Below are 22,216 nucleotides of genomic sequence, written 5' to 3'. Positions count from 1 at the left end.
ATGAACACTAGTGTCCTGGAAGAGTCGAATATCACCAGCACTGAAGCCATTATCATTCATCTACAGCTTCGTTGGACTGGTTATGTGGTTAACATGTCTGATCGGCATCTCTCAAAACAGATTGTGTTTTCCAAATTGGAGGAAGGACAGAGGAGTACTGGAGGCCAATGGAAGTGATATAAGGACATGCTGAAGGCACACGTGAAAAAGTGCAGCATCAGTGTTGACACTTGGGAGAAACTTCCCCAGAATCAACCCCAGTGGGGAATGGTAATCTGTGAGGGGGTGGTGTGATTTCAGAGGTCCCGCCACAGTGCAGATGAGGAGAGGTGGAGAAGAAGAAAAGAACGTCAAAAACTGTGCTGTGCCTCTCCGACAGCAACTACCACCTGCCTCTTCTGTGATATCATGGCTCCAGAATTGGGCTGATCTGCCATCAACAGACTCACAAATATGAGGGTGACATGAACACATCCTACTCGTTATCAAGTGACCACAAGGGAAAAAAATGTACTGCGAAGGGGGCAGGCGGAAAGATCCAGAAGATAACTGATCAGAACATAGTGTACAAAACCTAGTCCAGAAAATAAAATAGGTTAAGGGTTAAGCCACAATGGGAGGTCATCTGATGATATGGAAATGTTATCTTTTATATGCCACACCAAATTAAACAGGATTAAAAAGCATTAAAGCATTTTAAAATAGCAACAGCACTCACTTCATTTGCAACATATTGTGGGTCTAATTTTGATGTTGATTAAATAGGTCCAGAGCAACCCCACTGAATTTATCAGTGCTAAATAGTTTTAAAAGTGGCCTACAAAGAAACAGACCCAAAGGGTTCACAAGAGAGTACTACAAATAACATAAAAGAATAAATATTTAATCCCTCTGTCCAGGGACCATATTCTGTGCTAGCAGTGACATGGACCCAACAAGCTAATAGGTCTTGTACTTCTGAAGCAATTATGATCTAATTACATCACATGAACACTATGTAAAAATCCTATTATTGCACAGTGCCATCTGCTGGGCAAGGAAAGATTAAAATATTCTCATCAGCTTCAAAGTGTGCTTTGTAGAGGTTGGGTCAAAAGTTACTCTGTTCTCAATATAAAAGCAATGGATTCAGAGAAAGCAGAGTTCAGTGTTCATGATTCCTGTGGCGAACTGTGGACTGAGTAATTCTGATCTTGACTGCAAGATCATTCACAGGCAAATATACCTAAAACACTGAATTTGCTACTGTATTTCTGGCTAATCACAAGGTCCTGATTAGGATTTCCTTTTAACATCCAGAGAGGAAACAGGAGCACAGGAAGTGAAAGCACAATAAATTCTTGCATGTTAACATGAGATATTTCAATAGCATGTCTTCTTTAATCCTACCTAAAGCCAAGCACACTGTCTGCTCAGCATCAAACATTTCAACTTCCTCAAACTCAAACCACGTGTGTTAAAACAGACCTACATATTTCACTGTAGCCCCTGACTGGAGAGCTGTTTGCTGTGGTTTAAAGTGGAGGACCCCACCCTACCCTGAAAAGTTATGAAGACTGTCCAGGAAGCTAAGGAGGAGTGGGTCCTTCGGAGCTACTCAGCACCCATCTGAAACTGGGCACAGAGATTACTTTTTAATCATTCCCTAGAGTGAGTTACCTCGGATGGCCTCAAATCAGGGTGCATCAGACTCAGAAATAACATATGCCCCGGTCCTCTCCTCTCCCTCCACACCTCACTGCTCTTTTGTTGCTGTGCGTATGGGCAAAGAGAGAAAAAGGAGTGAGAGCCACTTTATTGCCCTTCCCTCTGTGCTAGTGAATGCAAGTGAACGTAGTGCTAGTGAGGGAAGCACCAGCTGAACCATGGGTGGGTGTGTAGCTGTGGTGTTGTGCTGCCCCTGAGCATAGCGTTTCAAAATCACCATGTACAGTGTGTGAAGAGAACGAAAGCAATTGCTGGGACCACGTGTTCTCCCTCTACCTCAGGATCTCCCATGGGGCAGCATGAGGAACAAAGTAACCTTGCAAGTGAGTTGGAGGACCATGAAGAGGACAGGACAGATGAGGGATGGGGTGGCAGGGTACGTGGTGGTGCTCCTGGAGAACAGAAGATGGCTATCAGACCTGATGGGGCAGGAGTCAGAGAATCAAATGTTCATAGATTGTCTGGGAGGAAGAGGCACAGAAAATCAGCTGATTAAGGACTAAAAATAGATTAATAGCGCAGCAAGACAGCAAAACATATCCTGATGAAGAAGAAAGTGAAAGGGCCAGAAGGAGACGAGAACCCTGGCAAGGGCAACAAAAAAAACTTTAGGGACACATGAGAAGATGGTATAGGATGTGGGGAGAAGCAAGAGGACAGAACATGCCAAATAGACATTTGCAAGGAGTGAACAGAACAGATTCTTTTGTTTGCCTAGCTATGGGGATAAACATTCCTCTAACTAGAAACCCATAAATTGTCAAAAACACAGTGGAAACTGATTTAGACTTAGAGGAATCGGCCTCCTATAAAGCCACCAGCAATTTCTCTGAAGTCCTTTGCAAAAATAAACAAACAAACAAAAAACAGGCATTAAAATGTCAAGTAAACATGAAAATTAAAGTTTCTGCCCTCAACCCCAATGTGCGTGTGCAACTGTGGCAGCCATGAGCAAGGACAGAATGCTATTCAGCTAGTTACCTACCCTACAGCGCATTAAATTGGCTGCTTACCACTGGCTTCCACAGCATAGAACCAGAACTGCTCAGATGCATATTTTATGTTGCTTTAAGCTAGAGGAGATTCTTCTTTAGCATGAGTGGCAGGAGCTAGGGGGAAAAGAGTTCTAGCTCTGTTGCAATTGGAAAGTGCGAAAGGGCCTTGGCTTGCAGCATAAACTAGCAGTCAATCATAAAGTTCTACAGTAAACTCTTCCATATCCGGCAGCCCTGGGACTGACAGGTTGCCAGATATTCAATGTTCTGGATAACAGCGAGGCATATCTAGCAATGCACAACAAGAAAGGAAAACAAGATCTGATATTCAGAACCAACAAAAAATGTATGCAGAGCACTTTATTTACCAACAATAGTAGCATTGTTCACTGCAAACTTATATTGTATTTGTTGTGTTTATTTGTATTTACTTTCACTACACAGTAAAATCTCAAAATGCATGATTTTGAGTTGCACTTAACTAGTATTAATGTGACTTAAGCGCAACTCAAAATCCTGCTCTCTCCTCTCCCGGCCCTGGCTCAACCTCCGGTGTCCCTGGCTTAACCCCCCAACACCAGTTCAGTGCCCCCGCAGCCCGACTCTCCACTCCCGCACGTGGCTGTGGCTCTGACTCAACCCCCTCTGACTCTGGTTCAACCCACCCCCGTGCGCAGCTCCAGCTCTATTCCAACACCCCCCTCTCAACAGCACTAACCCACCCCAGGCTTAACTTCCCTGCCCCTCTCCCACAGCCCCAACCCACTGCCAGGCTTAACGTTCCCCAACTGCCCCCCGCCCCCCCCAAGCCCAGGACTTCCCTTTCTAAAGGACCTCCAGGTGCTCCAGCTGCAGAACATAAGTTCCACTCGGGGAAAAAAGCCGCCCCACACCCCCCACTTATGCAAAATTCAAGTTACTAGCGGGTGCGTGGGAATGCAACCTTCACGTAACTTGAGGGACTACTGTACTGTACTTATGGAAAATGTAACTAAAATTTACTGAAGGCCAAAATGCTAGTAGGGTTATTTGAAAGTTCAAGGTGATAGAATGCCGGATATGAAAGAGTTTACTGTATCTAGCTCACAGATTTGTTGTGATACAACGCTGAGAAAGTGGGCCTTAATGTGGATTTTCACACTGCTGCTCTAAGAGACCACACACTGTACATCAGAGTTTTCCTGCAGCTTTTCATTTTAGCTCCACCTCAGACTATCTTCATGTGAACATTCCCCATCTCTGTAGCAACTGTAACAAACACATTGCAAGATTACAAACCTGTAAATACTCGCTCCATACAAGTTTAGAAGTACTGTTTTACTCAAACTGTTCACAGAACAGCACTGTCATGAAATTTAGGGATTTCCTGAAGAACTCTCTTTTCCTTTTCAAACTCTTAAAAGGAGAGCAACATCTAGGAAAAACAACCTTGAACATTAACACAGTCCTCCCAAAGGAGTGTCAGATTGACTGACATGGAGAATCCCAGAATGAAAATTCACAAAATGAGAGAGAATGTTCCTTTTCCCAGGCTCCTCCATTTTGAACAGTCTTCAAACTGAATGGAAAAGCAATACATTATCACATGGGAGAAAGGATGCAATTTACTCAGGTAGATCTGACAAGGAACTTAAGGGGTTCTGGGGCACTGCGTTCCCTAATAATCTTCTAACAAGTGCTGCTTCACTAGAAGTGAATACGTCTATGAATCCAAGCCACCTCTGCTTTCAGCGGTGAGGGGCGTCCACACGTGATATGTATTTGTTTGCCTTCCACTGAACTGTGCAGCTTCTGTCTTTTCCCAGAGCAGATGGGACACCCAGCCTGCCTTTAGCCCTCCTCATCCTCCTTTTCCTCATAAAAAGGCCCAATAGTTTGCCCAATAAGAAACTGAAACAATTTCTATTTCCCTGTCTCATTCAGAAAGTATGTGCGTCCAGGAGAAGTCAGCGCCTCCCCACCAACTCCTGCCTTGCTAATGCCCAGCTGAAACAATCACAGCTGCAGCACTGAGCAACAAACAGAGTATAATGACAAAACTAGGGTTGCGGGGGGAGGGAAGGGGAGAAAGACTTGAAGCTGTCACTTGTGCTTGGAATCACAGGAAGACTGGAGGAAAACTAGACAAGAGAACTTCTGGAGCCAAGGAGGCTACTGGGCTTCTCTTCAAGAGTCTGAGAATTCTTTCCTTAAGAAGGAAATATGGAACTGATAAACAGATTCATGGCTGTCAATCCACCAGCACTTGGATGGTGAGCAGGATCCCATCACAAACTGACCATGGCTGAGAAGTTGTGTGTGTGTGGGCAGGGAAGAGGAGAGCTGATGGCAAAGGGAAGCGAGGAAGAAGAAAAGAAAAGTCTGAAAAAGGAAAAGCACAGAGGAAAGGATGACCAGCCAAATCAGACATCTGCAAGCAGGGGAAAGGCAGACAGACAAATGGCAACATGGCGAGGAGACAAAAATTTAACCAAATCGGAACCCCTTTCCCTCCTGCCAGTGCCAAAAAACAAAAGCACATTGAAATACAGATTCAGAGAGAAACAGGGGAAAAATAAGGCAGCAGTTTTTATTGTATAAAAAACGTTTTATGCACCAAAGTGGATTTAAAATGTAATGGTGGCCTGGCTGTTCTCAATAGCATCAATCTATAAACTCTACTCGCTATGAATACAGAAGGTATGAGATTCCCCTTGGTGCTACCAGAATTAACTCCTTTTCTTTTTAAAAACCTATTATTCAAATCAACTGTTTATATAGATGAACATTCAATTCTGCATGCTGGATTAGGGTAGACAGGAGTGAAACAGCTGCTGCTTAAAACAATAATTGCATGTTCTCCCTTTATAAGTACTTCAAATGTCCAAAGGCCAGCAAATACGCTGAACCACAGAGATGCCAGACTTAATTCTAAAATTTGAGGAGAGGTGGGGGAAACATTCCAAAAATAGCATTCAGCTCAGAAATAAAAATCACCATGGCCACAAAAGCAAAGCAGGCCTTCCTTTATTGTCTGCAGATTGGAATGTGACTCTAAAATAGCTACACAGAGATCCGTGCTGCATATAAAAGATCAGAATCGGTCAATGTTTTCATGCTAGCTGCCAACGTCAGAATAGTTTTAAGACCATTTCAAAAGATCACATGATTCCAGCAAGAACTGAAAGAAAAAACTTCTGTCCCCTTTAATAGATTTTTTTTCTTACTCATGTGAAGGTAAAGCGCAGAGACAGGTTTTGTTTTAGAAAGGGTTGTTCAGTGTGAAGCCAAGATTAAAATCTATCACCAGTTTACTAACTACTAGTATGTATTTTTAAAAGCAGATTACAAAGAGAAAGTTATGAATTGGAGTTCATATTCAAGTTCAACTCTTGGTATGAACAGAGACCGCAATTACCGCATGCATTACAAGGACTGCTTCCCTTCCCTTGATGCCCATAATTATCTTGGGCAAGACACTTAACTTCCCCCTGGCCCCCTTCAGTCCTATGTACTTGATTTGTTAGTTTTTATTGCAAGTGTTTTTGGACCTCCGTACTTACAGATATCAGTCTGTACTGGTAATGCGACTGATCTGATAAAGTGTGTCTGTCCCACGGAAGCTCATCACAGAATAGATCATTTTCTTAGTCTTTAAAGTGCTACATTTCTGCCGTTTTAACTGAATACTGACTAACAGGGCTTCCTCTCTGTTACTACACACTGACAATAGTTAGCCTGACCTTACAACATGCAATTGTCGGGAGAAGGATGCACCTTACTATTCTTTTCCAGCTCAAACTTCTCCCCACCACCAAATCAACCCCACGTCTTGAGAAGACTAGCACTAGAGTTGAGGGAGATCATAAGAATGACCACACTGGGTCAGAACAAAAGTCCATCTAGCCCAGCATTCTGTCTTCCAACAATGGCCCATGCCGGGTGGTGTCCTAGAGGAACGAACAAACAGAAGAGACACTCACCAAGATATCCCTCCCCTGTCACCTAATCCCAGCTTCTGACAAACAGAGGCTCGGAACACCATTCCTGCTCATCTTGGCTAACAGCCATTGAGTTCAGTTTCCAACTCCTGTCAGGTTAGCCTTCTCCACATAGACTGTCAGCAAGGGTGACAATTGGGTGGCCACTGCAGCGGTGGCTTCTGAGACTAGAATCTGCCCCCATTGGAATCAACCCATTTCACATGAAGTACCGAACATTCACCAGCCGGTTACGCATCAGAACTAGTGACTCATTATTAAGCAGCTTTGGATCCTAGTTTTCTGAGCTATCCAAGAGGATCTTCTTTCAGCCACTTCTGTAAAATCCAAGTCAAACAGGAAGTTTAAGTTTTTCCAGAAAGTTTGTAAAGAGGCTAATTATTTTTATAATGCTAAATTTAAATACTTGTTTTATTAATGCCTAGGTATGATCGTGAAAAGGGGTGTGTTGGGTGCATGGATTAGATAAATAAAAATGGGTGTCATGAGCTAATTTAAACTGTTAAAGATTGATACTGCTACTTCAAAATGGCACAGCATCAAAGGGGCTAAACTATTGCAGACAGACAGACATGAAAGTGAGAGAGATCTGGCAAGTACCAATAGAGTAACATTTAATTTGAATGAGAAACAGGAGGAATTTAAAGACACATGGCCACAATTCATAGAAATTTATGATCAAGGAATTTCTTTTACCATAATTTTCTTTGTACTATGAGACATATGTAATGGCTCAATCTTTTAAGTGCAACATCCATTCCTGTCATGTTTGAGAAATGTAAAGAAAAGGTTCTGAATCTGAGATTCGGTAGCTGGCAAAATCATGTGAACTTAAGCAAAACACTTATTTCAGAAAGTTGCCCTAAAGTACCCCTCAACTTAGTAAGCTATCAATCTTCTTTTCTTTAAGAGTTTCTGTTTTTTCACAGTGCTTTTTCATGAAGGTCGTGAGTCTTTGCCCATGAAAGCTTATGCTCCAATAAATCTGTTAGTTTATAAGGTGCCATATGACTTCTCGTTGTTTTTCCAGATACAGACTAATACGGCTATCCCTCCGGCACGATGTAAAGAGTAACAAAATATGATCCCTCCCATAAAACAAAAAGTTTGTTCGTGGAAGGATATAATAGGATGGATTGAAAAAACACCCTAGAAATGGCTCAGTAATGGGTCTCTCTCTATTGTAGTTTTTATTAATTCTTTGTTTGTTATGGTATCATACTACCTTAAAAGAAAAGAAAACAGATACTTGCTAGGCTCTTTCCACCGTTATGGACAAAGGTAGTACAGGTTAAATCTCTCTAATCCAGCACACTCTCATCTAGCAACATCTGTAATTCAGCATGATTTCAGTTAGCCGAATGACCACTTATATGGCTGCAGCCAAATTTCCTGTGGTCCCATAAGGTTTGTTTCCAGCCACCAGTCCTGGCTCACAGTGTTCTGTGCTGTTATTTAGCTGTAAATTTACCCCTATATGTCTTCTAAGAGCCCAGTAAGCAGTGGAAATGTTGGTAATGTGCTAGACATTATTGACCTCCCACGGCCCAGCAAATTCTCTCGTTCAGCACCATCCTGAGGGTGCCAGGCTAGAGAGGTTCAGTCTGCACTTTGAACTGCTTGAGTAGGAAGAAGGTAAAGGTTTGGTCTTGTTTAATTTAGCTAAGGCATGCAAATGGATGGTGAGAATTTTGTGGCTATCCCACCAGCCTTTAATTCAAGCCTGGGGACAGGAAGGGTAGGTGCTCTTCACAAGAGCATATATTTAAAAAAAGTCTCCAAGCTGCGTGGGCACAGAGAGGACCAGAAGCTAATGGTGAGAGGTGCTGTTTGTTTGACACGCTTACTTTTGAAGCCAAAGGGATGCCTTGTTCAAATTCAGTAGTGACCCAGTCAGTATGAACTTAGTTGGGTTCTACCTACACATACTGAACTTCCTGCCATTTTGCAGAGGGGGGCAGCTTCTGGGGTCAGCAGATGGCAAGTAACCCTCTGGCCAGCTGGCCAAACTTTCTAGTCTCCATTCCGCTCTACAAGGGACAGTATGACATTGTGTCATTTCTTATCCACTCCAATCCCTCTAAGGAAGCAAAGAAATGGGGCTGGGCTGCGAAATGCAAGATTACATGAGAGGTGAGGTTGCCAGTGTGAGGAGCCTGCAGCAGCCAAGTCTTTTGCTCACACTTAAGGCAACCCTGGCTAACAATTTCAATTTTCTGAAACACAACTGGGTTAAAAATCGCCAAAGAGACGTATCACATAATCCAGTTCAACTTGCTGTGGCTGGGGGGGGAGGGAGAGGGAGAGAGAGAGAGAGAGAGAGAGAGAGAGTGTGTGTGTACGTGCGCAAACAGTGGGAGTTTAAAAGAGGAGGTGGGAAAGTTTAAATTGGACATTAAGAAAATTTGCCTAACGGTCAGGGTGGTTAAGCACTGGAATAAATTGCCCAGGGTGGTTGTAAAAACTCCATCATTGGAGATATTTAAGAGCAAGTTAGATTAATATCTAACAGGGATGATACAGCTGGTGCTTGGTTCTGCCGTGAGGGCAGGGGGTAGGATCTGATGACACCCTGAAGTCCCTGAGCCAGTGCAGGATATCCCCTGGGTACCAGAGCCATTGCATCCTTAGACAGTCTGCAGCAGCGGCTCTCAGGCCTGTGGCAGGGCCTCAGCCATCCTATGAATGGAACCCACAGGGCCCAGGGGGAACCGGGAGATTACCTGCTGTAACTGGCGTGGGATGGCAGCAGGGTGTTCCCCCACTCCGCACTCACCACAGTGGCGTAAGCTGGAGTGACCCAGCACCCTGCTCTGCTCTGATGCCCATCTCCCAGCCTGCTACACTCTGCTTCACTGAAGCAGTGGGAAGCTGCGCACTCTGGGGCTAGGGCACTCTGCCTCCTGCCACCGCAGTGAAGCAGAGCACAGTGGGCTGGGGGATGGGCAGCAAGTGGAACCCAACAGGCTGTGGGTCACTCCAGCACCCCCATCCCCCTGGTGAGTGGCGGGAGGCTGACCCCTGCGCTGCCACCACACACCAACCCTCCCAGTAATCCCCTGGCGCACGTTACTCAGGAGAGGAGGCTTTAAGCAAGGAGTGCAATGGGGAAGGGAGAGGGTGTAGCAGGGGCAGGACTTGGGGAGAGGGGTGAATTAGGGGGAGAGGTGGAGGCAGAGCAGATGCGGTGCCTGCAGCAGAAGGGGTTGCCCCAGACGCTGCATCTGGGGCACTGAGGGGGAGGGTGTTGTCCCAGGTCCCCCTAGGGACAGCCCTGCTGGCTATCATACACTTTTTAGTGCTTTGTCCAGTCTAGTTTAAAATGCCACATCAGTGGGTCTTTCACCACTTTCCTAAGAGACTATTCCACAGCTGAGTGCATCTCACAGTCAGATAATTTCCATTTCTACATTATTTCACTTTTTGGAGAAAGGGAAATTGCACCTTACCCTGCTACGTGGTACAAGCCACTAAAGACCAGCTAACTTTTCTACCAGGCAGCTTTAATGCTGGGGAAATGTGAGAAAAGTTAAGATTTGCAATGGTTAATCCTTCCACTGAACTGAGAGTTACAAAATTTCCTCCTGTCTGAGAATGGGAGGAAATGGGGGTCAATGTGAAGAAAACCTTGGACGCAGAAAACATTCACCCTGCTTCACCCCGCCTGTCATGCCGACTGCATTCTCTCTCTTTTTGTTACCAGAATGTATACAACTAATTCTATTTTCTAGCACTGCAATTGTTGATTGATGAGTCATCTTTCCTGTAAATTTATTTTTTAAATGATTTTGGCTTTGTTCCTTGAAATTCCTGGCTAGCTATGTAATGGAAATTTTGACCTCACACTCTGGTTTCTTTAACATCACAGATACCGGGATTATGAGTTTGGGAAGACCAGCCAGTTGATGAAGGGATGCAGTGGAGAAATATGTAGTTTAGAAAGGAACAAATAATTAAATTAGAAAGTAAATATTTAGTTCTATTGACATTAGGTTACGTTCATAACACTATAGCAACTCATTTGTTACAATTAGGGATGTATTTGTTTTTTCAGAAGTTTATCATTTGGCTATAAAAAAGTCATTCTCAAATTAAACTTGGCATAAAAGGACTCAGCCTGGAAGCAATATGTCCTTTAAAACAGGCCAGATTATAGAGTCCAAAAATGTTGTAAGTAGTGGACAGGAAGAAAGATTAGCGATATAAGACTAGAGTTATGCATTTATATAACTAGGAAGACATCTACTATGATGTGCAATCCATCTACCGTATGGTGTTATCCCTTTGTTTACAATGAATGCTTTTAATCTCAGAGGAATAGGCATGCTAGCGTGTTAGCCTCCCAGCTATATAAACCCTGGATTCTATTTTTCCTCTCCATTCTTTCATCTGAGGAATTGGCTTTTACCCACAAAAGTTCATGACCTAATAAATTTGTTAGTCTCTAAGGTGCCACAGGACTGCTCGTCATTTATGAATGTTTCTGTCATTGTAATCGTCCTCATGAGCAATGCTGCTCAATCTCTCCTTCCCACTTGACACTGTGAGAAGAACAGGCTGGCTGAGCCCCCTTCTCCCAGAGCAATCAGACCTGCAAGATGAGAGCATGTGGCCCAGGTATCAAAATTTAATGTTGCCATAATCTGCTTTGTAACAGTAATAGGGAACAGTATTATGTGAGATATAAGAATAATTTTCTGGTTTATTATATATTGAATCAGAGCAGAATACATACACAAAGACAAATGCACATATATGCGGCTGGGATTTACATGGAAAACTGGAATCGGTCAGCTTCTAATGAAAGAAGTAACTTTTCAAGACCCATACAACCAGCGGTCCCCTCCCCCCTTAGAATACAAAGAGAGACATCTGCACCAGATGAAGCCTCTGAGTAGCTCCCATGGACAACGATAGGTAGACTTTGTTGCTCCACTTACATCTAGAAGGGGACAAATGCCCAACTCTCTACAGGCAGGAATATCAACAGTGAAAGGAGGCTTAATTCGTCATCCCTTCTGCTGTCTGGGGTCTTCACGTGAAAAGACATTATAGTATGGATAAAACTGTGGACAGCTGACAATCAGTGGGCAAGCTCCCTCAAACAAGGATACCATCATGGTCCCTGGAATTTCTTCACAGTGATGCCTCCCACAATCTGCATCTCTTCCATCCTGTCCAGATTTAGATAACTAACTGGCTGTCATCCAGGCCCACACAGCCCTCCTTATCCCTGGAGACTGGTGTATCTATGCTGAGAGAAAAGGATACAGAGAAGAGGAAAAATAAGACCCCAAAACTGATCCCTTTGTAGCACCACAGTTAAGAATCCTTCAAGATGAGCAATTGCCGTTCATGGTCATTGTAGGTCTCTCTGAAAGCAATTAGCATAACCCTCACTTTTAAAGCAAGTCTCTCCATATGTGCCAGGACCTGTAATAAGGTTGAGAGCACCTCACAGTCTAATGTGTCAAGGACTGGTGTCAAAGCTGATAGTATTGGCAAAGATGTCTGTCCTGTATCTGTTGCCCTGTGGAAATCAGTCACCATTGGTGTGAAGCCTGACTGACAAAAAACTTACACATTTGAGATATTGCTGGGAGTTGGCTTGCAACAAGCTTCTTAGTGAGGTTTCCAAGAAATGACTGATTCCCAGAAAAGACAGTTTATCAGAGAATCTGGAACATTTTTAATTGTAGTCTCTCTGACTACCCAGCGGTATAACCAGAGATACCAAGCTGGTGAATAGAGATATGAAATCTCTTGTATAATGTCCCTGAGGTGATCTTAGGCCAAGAAGATTTATGTGCAAAAACTCCTTCATTCCTTTGTCTGTCACTGGAAAACAAGATACAAAGAGAAATCAGGTTGAATCTGTTTACACACACACGTGTGTCCTAATGGAGGGTGGCTGGAGAGAAGTAAAAGTCAATCCACCTGTGATCAGGCCTGCTGACTGGGGGCGGGGTGGAGGGAAGAGGGAAGTAGAGGAGGCAGCTGTCACAGGGCCCAACAATATATAAGGCCTCGGGGCTCCCAGTCGCTGCTGCTGCTGCTGCTGCTACAGCAGCAATGGTAGCAGCTGGAACCCCAGACTCTTTAATAAATCACCACCAGAGCCCATAGTGGTGCTCGAGGGCTGACTGGGAGAGGCCAACACCCAGCCCTTCTGGGGGCCTGGCGCCACCATCCCCGCACCTTACTCAGAGCGTGGTGAAGTCTGTTTGCCACCCTGCCTTGAATCTAAGATGATACACAGACGCTTTTAGAACAATGAATCCCAAAGGCCAAGTCTACACTAGGCCTTTCCTTTCAGAAGGCACATGGTAACGAGCCACATCATCAGATGTTAATGAGGTGCTGCCATGCATACGCAGCACCTCATTAGCAAAATACCAGCTGTGCGTGGCTCGAAAGTGCCGCTTTCGAATTGCGCGCTGCCCTTCTAGATGGGGGCTTTTTGAAAGGATGCCCCCCCGCCAGACTTCAAAAGCCTCTTATTCCTAAAACCAAATAGAAGATGGGGCTTTCGAAGTCTGGCGGTTCCTTCCAAAAGGCCCCTACCTACATGGGCAGCACTTGATTCAAAAGTGGTGCGCGCACAGCCAGCATTATGCTTATGAGGCACTGCATATTCATGGCAGCTCCTCTTTAGTATCTGCCAACGTGGCTCGTTACCATGCCCCTTCTGAAAGGAAGGGGCTAGTGTAGACGTAGCCAAAGAGGCCGCTACCTGCAAACAATCACAGATCATAGGAGTGAAAATGTCAAAAAGCTTTTTATGACATGAAAAAAAACAAACAAATGACACATTTACTGTGTTTCCTTCAAGAGCAAAGCAGTTATTTTACCAATCACCCTTTACAGTCCTATAAATACTCACTGTTTCAAGCTCAAGGCATATCAAAGAAGAGCTGTAGGAGCCCAGCCACTCTTATAATGAACATACAGTTGTGAATAATTGAAAGAATTAAGTTGGATAAATTGAAGAAAAAAATTACCCATGTCTACATAGTTAATTGAGCTCCTAAAGAAACTTACACCAGATGTTTTTAGATGTTACCTCAGCTGCCTCCCAGACCACTATCACACCTATGCTCTTCTTTATTAAAATACCAATGTTATTAACTGGAACCATGCATATGTTTCTCCTGGGAAGAGCTTTAATACAGCATTTATAAGCCTTCTGAGAAGCGCGTCTTTTGGAATTGAAAATAGCACAAGAAGCGTAAAAAGTCAAAACCCAGTAACAATAACTACATGGAATAAATATATAATATGCAAATGAAAGAGCAAATAAATATTTTCCCCGATGGAAAATGCAAACGTGTGCAGCCAGGGTCATATCTGCACACGGGCAGTACTTTCCTGTTAATTGTTAATGAGAAAGTCTATCATTTAGATTCTATTTCCCCCATCAATGACAACTGTAAGTCTGGGCAAATGCACCCCAGTCATTACCACAAAACCAAAGAACCACAAGAGGGGATGTACAATAAGTGAAGTACAATAAACACAAAATAAAAATCACAGCTTAACTGGCCATTTCATATCACATGTTAAGGAGCAATGTCAAACGCTCTGCTAGCCTAAGATTTGAAAGACCAAGGTTCAATTCCCTGCTTTGAGCCACAGATTTATTGTGAGACCTCAAGCAATTCAGTCTGTGCCTACTGATTACATCTGTAAAGCTGGGATAATACCACTTCCTCATCCAATGGCGGTGTGAGAATAAAAACATTAAAAAGTAGGTGGTGCTCAGATGCTACCGTAGTTGGGACCATATGACAACCAAAGCTATACAACTGAAAATGAACAACAGCTATGTACATAGGATTCACAGAAATAGTGTTTATAGTACAGCACTTTCTGTTGACTTGCTAGTATCAGCTAACTAATCACAGACATAAATGCCACCCCAGTGGTGTCCATAGGCCGAAGAATCTCCCACGGGCTCTAGGAACTAAGAGTGCTGCTGCATGCCCTGGCTTGAAGAGATTTGCATTAAACAAAGGGTTTACAGTTTGCTTCAATGACTCTCGGCAACCACAACTTTACAAATGGTTCCAGTGCCCCTGGAATATGCCTTTGTCAGCATACATTTCTCTTGAGTGAACAGCATGGAGAATGTCCGGATTTCACTCTAATCATATTCTTCTTTTCAGTATGATTAAAAATGACAGAAAAAAACAAAGAGGTACATAAGTGGAGAGTGGGAGTGGGTAGAAAAGAACTTAAACAAATTCAATGAAGCAGGAGAAAGACATTTTGATGCAGAGGGAGTCTGGCTCAGAAACATAATTAAGAGAACGTTCCATGATGAAAAAGCCCAGTTTTAGTCTCCTTTGACTGTTGCTTAATCTAGGGGGGAAATTTCTCCCAAAGCAGTGACCTTTAAGACAGGTCCACCTGGAACCTGGTAGCAGAAGAAAGGTAACCAACCATAGCTAAAGGAAAAAAAAGCAAAAAGCAGAGCACTGAGGTAGTACAGAAGATTGCCAACAATTAAAGACATGTAGCCTAATTGAGCAGTATATTTCACCTCAATACAAGGACACTAATGACAGGTCTACACTACACATTTACATCAGCCAAGCTACACTGGTGCAGCCATGCTTCAGCCATGGCTGAAGAAGATGCTCTAAGCCAATGGGCAAGAACTTTTCCAATGGCTTGACACATGGCTGCCAAGGACATGGGGGCCCAAAGTGACAGCTGTTCCTGGGCCTGGCACTTTAAAAGGGCCCAGGTTCCCCAGCCACTGCTCTGTCAGCTGTGCCAGTAGCCAGAGCCCCAGGCCCTTTAAATTGTTGCCAGAGCCCCAGGCAGTGCTGAAGGGCTGGCTAGAGGGATACTAGCCCCCATCCATGCCACTTTTGCTCAAGCTTCCTCTCCCCCGCTTCCAGGGGCTCAGAGACACCCTCTCTGCCCTGCCCCCACAACCTTGCCCGGGGCAGCTCAGGGTTAATGCCTCCATCTCTTCCAGAGGCAAAAGCTGCATCAGAGGGAGAAGCTCTTTGGATATTTCTTTTCTGTGTACTATGTATGACGCACACAAAAGGCAGTAACAGCAGGGCCCACAGCCACCATGGGCTCTGAGGCAACGTGGAGGGAGGGCTGGCTGCATGCCCCCAAAGGGGGCAAGGCGTTCAGTGGAAGCGGAGGGGCCCCAGGCAGTCAGCTCTTAGCACTGCCGAGACCACGGTGTCGCTGTCCCCCAGCCTGCAGAACTATGCAAAGCAGCGCTCTGGCGGCAACTCAGAGAGGCCCAGGGCTCCACCCTCCACTGCTGCCACAGGAGCAGCTCTGGGCCCTTCTGAATCACTGGGAACCGGCCCAAGATAATTAATAGCATGGTAGTCGAGTGTTTGTGGATTGTTGATGAAGTGAATATTGAGGGAAGAGGGAAAAATCAGCCTTCAAACAAAAGAGGCATAATATCGGTGAATCTAATCTGACATGCTCCCGAATGCTCTATGTGCAAATAACCCACCCCTGAGGTTTTATCTCAGGGTCAACAGGCTACTAATTCAAAATTAAATTGCATCATATTTAAGAGAAGCATTATATATTTCATTTAATCCGGTCATAATTATTTTGTATTCTCACATCCCTTTTTTGCTGTTCCCCATATAAACCTGGTTGCTCTTTAAGTTCAACATCAGCTAACATTTGGCATCGTAACACAGAAAACCAGCTTCATCACCAATTGTCCCATGCATACAGTATCAAGAACATGTCAGGATTTGTTGCACCTACAGACAAAGACCTTTTAAAAAACTCATAAAAATAAACGACCCAAACATTAGGTAAAACAAATTATTTGAAAGGTAATTCAAGTTACTTGATGGACTTAAAGTGATTCACAACCGTTTATGACCATATACTATTGGCAAATATCTGAGTCACACCAAAGCTACCGACTTTAAAAAAAAAATGCTGAATTTTTTTTTTCCTTCTCATTTTCAAGCAAATAAAAATCAATTTTGGCAAAGTCTCTTCTGTTCTGATTGCGCAAAGGAACTGTATTTCTTCACATTATTAGGATATTTCTGTGACACCACCATACAGAAGGGAAAGAGACAACATAGTAGATTTTACACACTACATAGAGCGATGATTATTTAAGGAGGTAAACCAGTGATGGACTAACAAGGCTAGTGAGCGTGCTGTATGAGTGGCCCAACTTCATCTCAGTGGGCTGCAGGATTCAGATTGGGCCTGCCTGCTAATCATGACTCCAAGGGTAAGATTCAATACACCGTACTTGATTCTCCTTCTTTACCATGCCTTTTCAACAAAAGGATTATTATTAGGGGCCAGTTATATTGCTGGCAAAAGTAACAAAGAAGCAAAGGGAGCGTATGGCTCTCACAATGGCATCTGCACTCTGCCTCCACCTCACGTGTCCTTGTTTTATACGTGTCACTTCTCATTTTGCCTGGGGATGCTCAACCTTCCCCTCCACTACAGCGCCCCCCTCCCCCACCCAGCTCCCTGCGTTCCACCCCTTCCCTCAAACCTCCATCTGGCCTCTTCCCAACCCCCTCCCGGAGTAAGCTCCCTCCCTTCTTGTCCCCCAACCTCCCCGCATTTCCAGAGCACTGATTCACGCCCCACCCTTGTGCCTTCCTGTCCCTCCCAGAGCTGAACACCACAAATCGGCTGAGGAGTGGGGAGAGGGCACATAACAGACAATTCATGACAATGCAGAAATGCTGGGAGGAAGCTGGAGGAGTAGGTAAGTGCAAGGCCCCCAGCACACAAGAAGCACGGCAGAGGTGGGTTGCATAGGCCGCACGTAAACCCCCAATGGGCTGAATGGAGCCCGCTGGGTGCAGGTTGCCCACTACTGAGGTAAACAAAAATAATTTAAATCAACATCTTTCTCTGAAACCCAGCTAACCCCTTAAAACAAAACCAAATTGATGAATTCAATTTTTCTTCTATCCACATATGTGAAAAAAATACCAGCATTAATGACCCATCCGAACAATCAGATATAAAAAGAGAAGAAAAACAAGAACACTCACTGTTAATAATAGCCTGGTTACTAGGAGACATAAGAACATAACTTTCCCATATACTGGGCTTCACTATAAACCTACTTCTAAATGTTTGTTTTACTCACACAACTACGTCTTACTTATTTCAACGGCACGCTACTACCCTAAACAAGATTTGGCCATTAATGTCCACACAAAACTAAAACCCTAAAACCTGTTTTTGTGTCTGTACGTATATTCTTATATTTTGTACCTGTCCACACAAAACTAAAACCCTAAAACCTACATTCCCTTATCAATCTCTTCCCCTCAGCATAATATTTTGGAATATTAGAATGTATCTGTCTTTAGCCCATTGGTTACAGGTTGTACCTCAACAGAAGCCATTTTCTATCAACTCTTTTTAAAAATGTGTTTGCTCCTAAGACTGAGCAAGATGTTACTGCACCAGTATATCACCTTTAAGTAGTCAGTCCCATTTACATGATATTATTAGGCTTATTAACAAAGTGCTAACTACTTACTCCCTGTTGACTTCTCTCACTTTAGTGACTGTTCCAAATATGTTTACGACAACAAGGCTGTTTACTCTCAACTCCAAAGAAACGTTTTCTAATTATTTACCCCATTTAAAATACTTACTATACCAGAGAGGAAAAGCACCGTCTACAGGCTCACCAGATGACTGGCAGTAAAGAATTGGGCATGCTAGTGACACTACTGCTGACCTGCTAACACTGCGAAAGTCATTTAGTGTCACTGGGCTGTCATGCAAGAGTCAGAAAATATGATGGTATATATTTAATGGCCACAGAAGTGATGATAGATTTAATTAACTATTGAAAATCAGCTTGGGACCATTATGCTCTAGGCCAGGAGTGGATAAAGTAGGGTCCAGGGAGCACATTTGGCCTGTCAAGTCACCGGCTCCAGCTCACCGACAGCTTCAGGCATAGCCAGCTGCTGCTCTAAGCTTCCTGTTTCGTACAGTTCTCTGCTCTGGAGATCAGGAGGGCGGGGGAGGCTGGCTGTGCTGCTCCTGACTCTCTGCAAAATATCTCAGCTTCCACTGGCCAATTTACAGCTCCCTTTTATACCCAACCCTCCATCCTAGGCCCTGTATCTCTCCCATTAGTATCATGAAAGGGTGCAGCCCTTGACCACTTTCCAAATTCTTGGAGTGGCTCCCCATCAAAAATGATTGCCCACCCCTGCTGTAGGTGCTACAGAAGTGGAAAGCATTACAATGTATGCAACGCACTTACAGTGAGAAGACACCTTCTCAGTCATTACTATGCACGTGCATTCCAAAAAGGAAGAAATGCATTGGAACATTTATTTCCTATCTACAGTTCCATGACTTGTGTATGATGGTTAGAGAATGGGTCTAAAAAAAGAAGAAAATACAGTATGTCAGATGCTCATACTCTGGTATGGTTTACACTTAGCTCCTTTCACCCTGAAAGCTCAAATGGGCTTCATACTGTTCCAATGAAACACAGCAACTCTGCTGTATAAGATGGTACTCTCTGCACAGCCGCACGGAGTAGGGACATCTCTTATTCAAAGATATTGAGAAAATCCCATGGCACCGTTTGCAAGAGTTCGTTAGCTCTACATTTTGCAAGTCAAAAACCCTGCATAAGGGGAACAGAAGCATTTTCTGAGAATCAGGAATAAGGTCTTGAGAAATATTAGATATCTGCAGGACTAAGCAGGCTTACCTCAGAAAGAGCACAACAGATGCACATCCCCCTGCCAGCCCAAGTCAGCGGGCTGATGGGGAGCGAGGAGAAGGAAGAGAAGGGCAAGATTATAATCAAGTTCACCTTGCTGCTCCCTCTGGAGCAGGGGTAGGGAAACTTTTCTGTGTTGAGCACCACTGGTCCACAAAAAAAATCAGCTGGGAGCCATATAAAAGTGAGAAGATAAATAAATTAATTAATTAAAAAAAATCAAAACATCACAAAATCCTCACTGATGTGGCCCCTGACTGAGGCACCTCACTCCCCTCATGCTCCAGCACCATAGGCAGAAGACTGGAGAAAGGGGGGCAACCCCCAGGCAAGATTAATTCTTCTAGGGGCCCAGCATGGGAACAAAAATGGGAGTGTTCAGGTTTCAGTGTGCAGGAGGAGGCTGCTGGGGAGCAGGGGAAAGGAGCCTGGAGGGAGGCAGGGTGCCGAAGGGGGTTGGGGTGGGTGACTGGGGTCTCTGTGGGAGGGAGGGTGCAGGAACAGGCTAAGAGTGAGTGTTCTCAGTAGGAGAGAGAGGGCAAGAGTGGGCTTGGGTTTGGGGATCTGGGTGGGAGGGTGCATAAGTGGGCTGGGGACAGCAGTGGGGGCCTCAGGACCCAGCTGGAAGTGAGGTCTCTGGCAGCAGAGAGGGTGCAGAAACAGACTGAGGCTGGGGGTCTGGCTGCAAGGTAGGGTGCAGGAGAAGGGCGGGGGTAAGGGGTCTGGCAGGAAGGGCTGGGGGTGCTTACATTTATACACCACCACTGTCCCCTTCCCCAGCTTGGGAAATGGCGACAGCAGGAGAATAGTCTTTCCAGAGAGGTTTTTCTCCCGCCGCTGCCAGGCACCACCCCCACGTTGCTCTGATTGGCTGGAATTTCTGCCAATGCAGGCTGCGCTATGCTGCTGTTCCCCCCCACCACCACCCCCCCGTTGAGGGAGGGAAAGGAGGAGAAGCAGCGGCACCACTTTCCTGCCTCCTCACCCACTCTGTCAGAGCCAGATCCAGCCCTAGCTTGCTTGATCTGGCCCATGAGGTTTGGGGCTCCCCCACCCCACCTGCACCTTGACAGGGGCTGGATGCTGGGGAGGGAAGCCCAAAGCCTTGAGGGCCAGATTCAGGCAATCTGCACTACAGATCTGCACTGTGGATTGGGGGTTTCCCACCCCTACTCTAAAGAGGCCAGCACCGCACTTTGCAGCAACCCAGAGAAAACCTTGTGTTCAGGAGCCAGGTGTGTGGGAACTTTTCTGCTCCTGCTAGCAACAACAAAAACTTTAAGGCAGACATCAGAGAGGTGGCCGTGTTAGTCTGTAGCTTCGAGAACAACAGGAAGTCTTGTGGCACCTTAACTATAAGGTGCCACAAGACTTCCTGTTGTTCTTTAAGGCAGATGTACTTAGGGTTGGACAAGTCAAGTCATTCAAACATTCAATTTTACTCCATATTATAGTTTCCAGTGTAGCTACCACGAGAGGAGAGGTACTCATGATAAATTAGGGTGACAACATTTGCTCGGGTAGGGTGCAAAAGAACAGAGAATGACAGGGCCCTTTGCAGGGTGAGAAAGAGGAACGGATGAGGAAGGTGTTTGTTATCTTCTCCCTCCACCTTCTGTCCAGCTCCAGTCACAATCTAGTCCTTAGCATCCACACAGGGCCCGCAGGAATTCGGTTTAAAAGATTAGAAATGGTTTAGAAATTATCAGAATTATTTGCATTATTAAAGGAATGCCGTCTACTTCATCTAGTCCACTTAAAGTAAGAAATAAAATTATTTGTGAGGTATCTGCCACTGAGTCCTCATGCCAATTTCTATAGTTTCACAACTACGTTTTCCTATTTTTATTGATCTTTTTCATCTACTCTATCACTGTGTCAAAGACCCATACAAAACAAAGGGAGAAACACTCCCTGGCTGCGTAAGGGGAAAGACTGAATGAGAATGACTCCACAGTTCCAGCTCCCAAGCACACAGCAATGTCCCAAAGAACTCCACATTTCCTTAATAAGTTGCACTGGTACCTAGGAACTTCACTAATGGTCCAGGACCCCTTTGTGCAAGGTGCCATATGAATACACAACAGAAAGTCCCTGCTTCAATACCTTTTGGTTACAACTTAGCTGTTTCTTGTAACAATACAATGCAAATATTTTTCTGACAGAAGGAGGATTTCAGAGTTGAGCGTGACCCTTTGTTCAGCATTGCTTGGAACCTGTAACTCTTGATATACGGATAATGGAAATAAACACTTCTCCCTCTGTGCATCAATTCATGATTAAGCTTAACAAAATTAAAAACGACTGAGGGCATAACACCAATCGGTTTCTGTGGAGTGTTCATCCACACTGTCCATCTGGTTATAGTTTCAAAGTGATACAGATTAAATAACATGATTCATATGTGAAAAGGCTGAAAATAAACAGAATTTTAGTACCATTCAGTCGTAAACCAGCTAGCATTTGCTCTCTGCATGTCCTTATTATGTCCATAATAATTTTTTTTCCTTTGAGAGCAACGTATTAGGTGTTTAATCTGTACACCTCAAAATTAAAACCAGAAGGGGTTTGTTTTATTAATTTCTCCTCCTCCCACTCCCTCCCACCATTCCATCAACATTTTAAACTTGAAAAAGAGACACAAAAACCTAATTACTAAAAATGCAAGCACTCTTTTAAATATCTCATGAAGATAAATTTGTCATTTTTAATAAAGCCACTTAATAATGTGCTCTTTCTTTGAGGATAATGTTCACAAAAGACATGGCCATTAATGGCTTGCTTTTATGGGT

At 44.3% G+C, this 22,216-nt stretch overlaps 2 protein-coding genes across 5 annotated transcripts in view; one reads left to right on the top strand and one right to left on the bottom strand.

Moving 5' to 3' along the window:
* The window catches only part of CMSS1 (cms1 ribosomal small subunit homolog), a 422,380-nt gene that overhangs the window by 162,482 nt on the left and 237,682 nt on the right, over positions 1 to 22,216 (bottom strand). The window contains exon 1 of one of the 4 annotated variants that reach the window (XM_074999599.1): positions 18,331 to 18,342. The exons of the other annotated variants lie outside the window; for them this stretch is intronic. The gene's annotated coding sequence lies outside the window, so the exon portion shown is untranslated. Of the gene's footprint in view, positions 1 to 18,330; positions 18,343 to 22,216 lie in introns of those variants that run through there. 4 annotated transcript variants of the gene reach the window in all.
* Positions 1 to 22,216, top strand: part of FILIP1L (filamin A interacting protein 1 like) — a 377,577-nt gene that overhangs the window by 120,747 nt on the left and 234,614 nt on the right. The window lies entirely within an intron of this gene.

The sequence above is a fragment of the Carettochelys insculpta genome, chromosome 1 (genome assembly GCF_033958435.1).
Source record: "Carettochelys insculpta isolate YL-2023 chromosome 1, ASM3395843v1, whole genome shotgun sequence".
Taxonomy (NCBI): Eukaryota; Metazoa; Chordata; order Testudines; family Carettochelyidae; genus Carettochelys; species Carettochelys insculpta.
The sequence above is the reverse complement of the archived record's forward strand: the minus strand, read 5'-3'. Positions and strand labels throughout refer to the sequence as shown.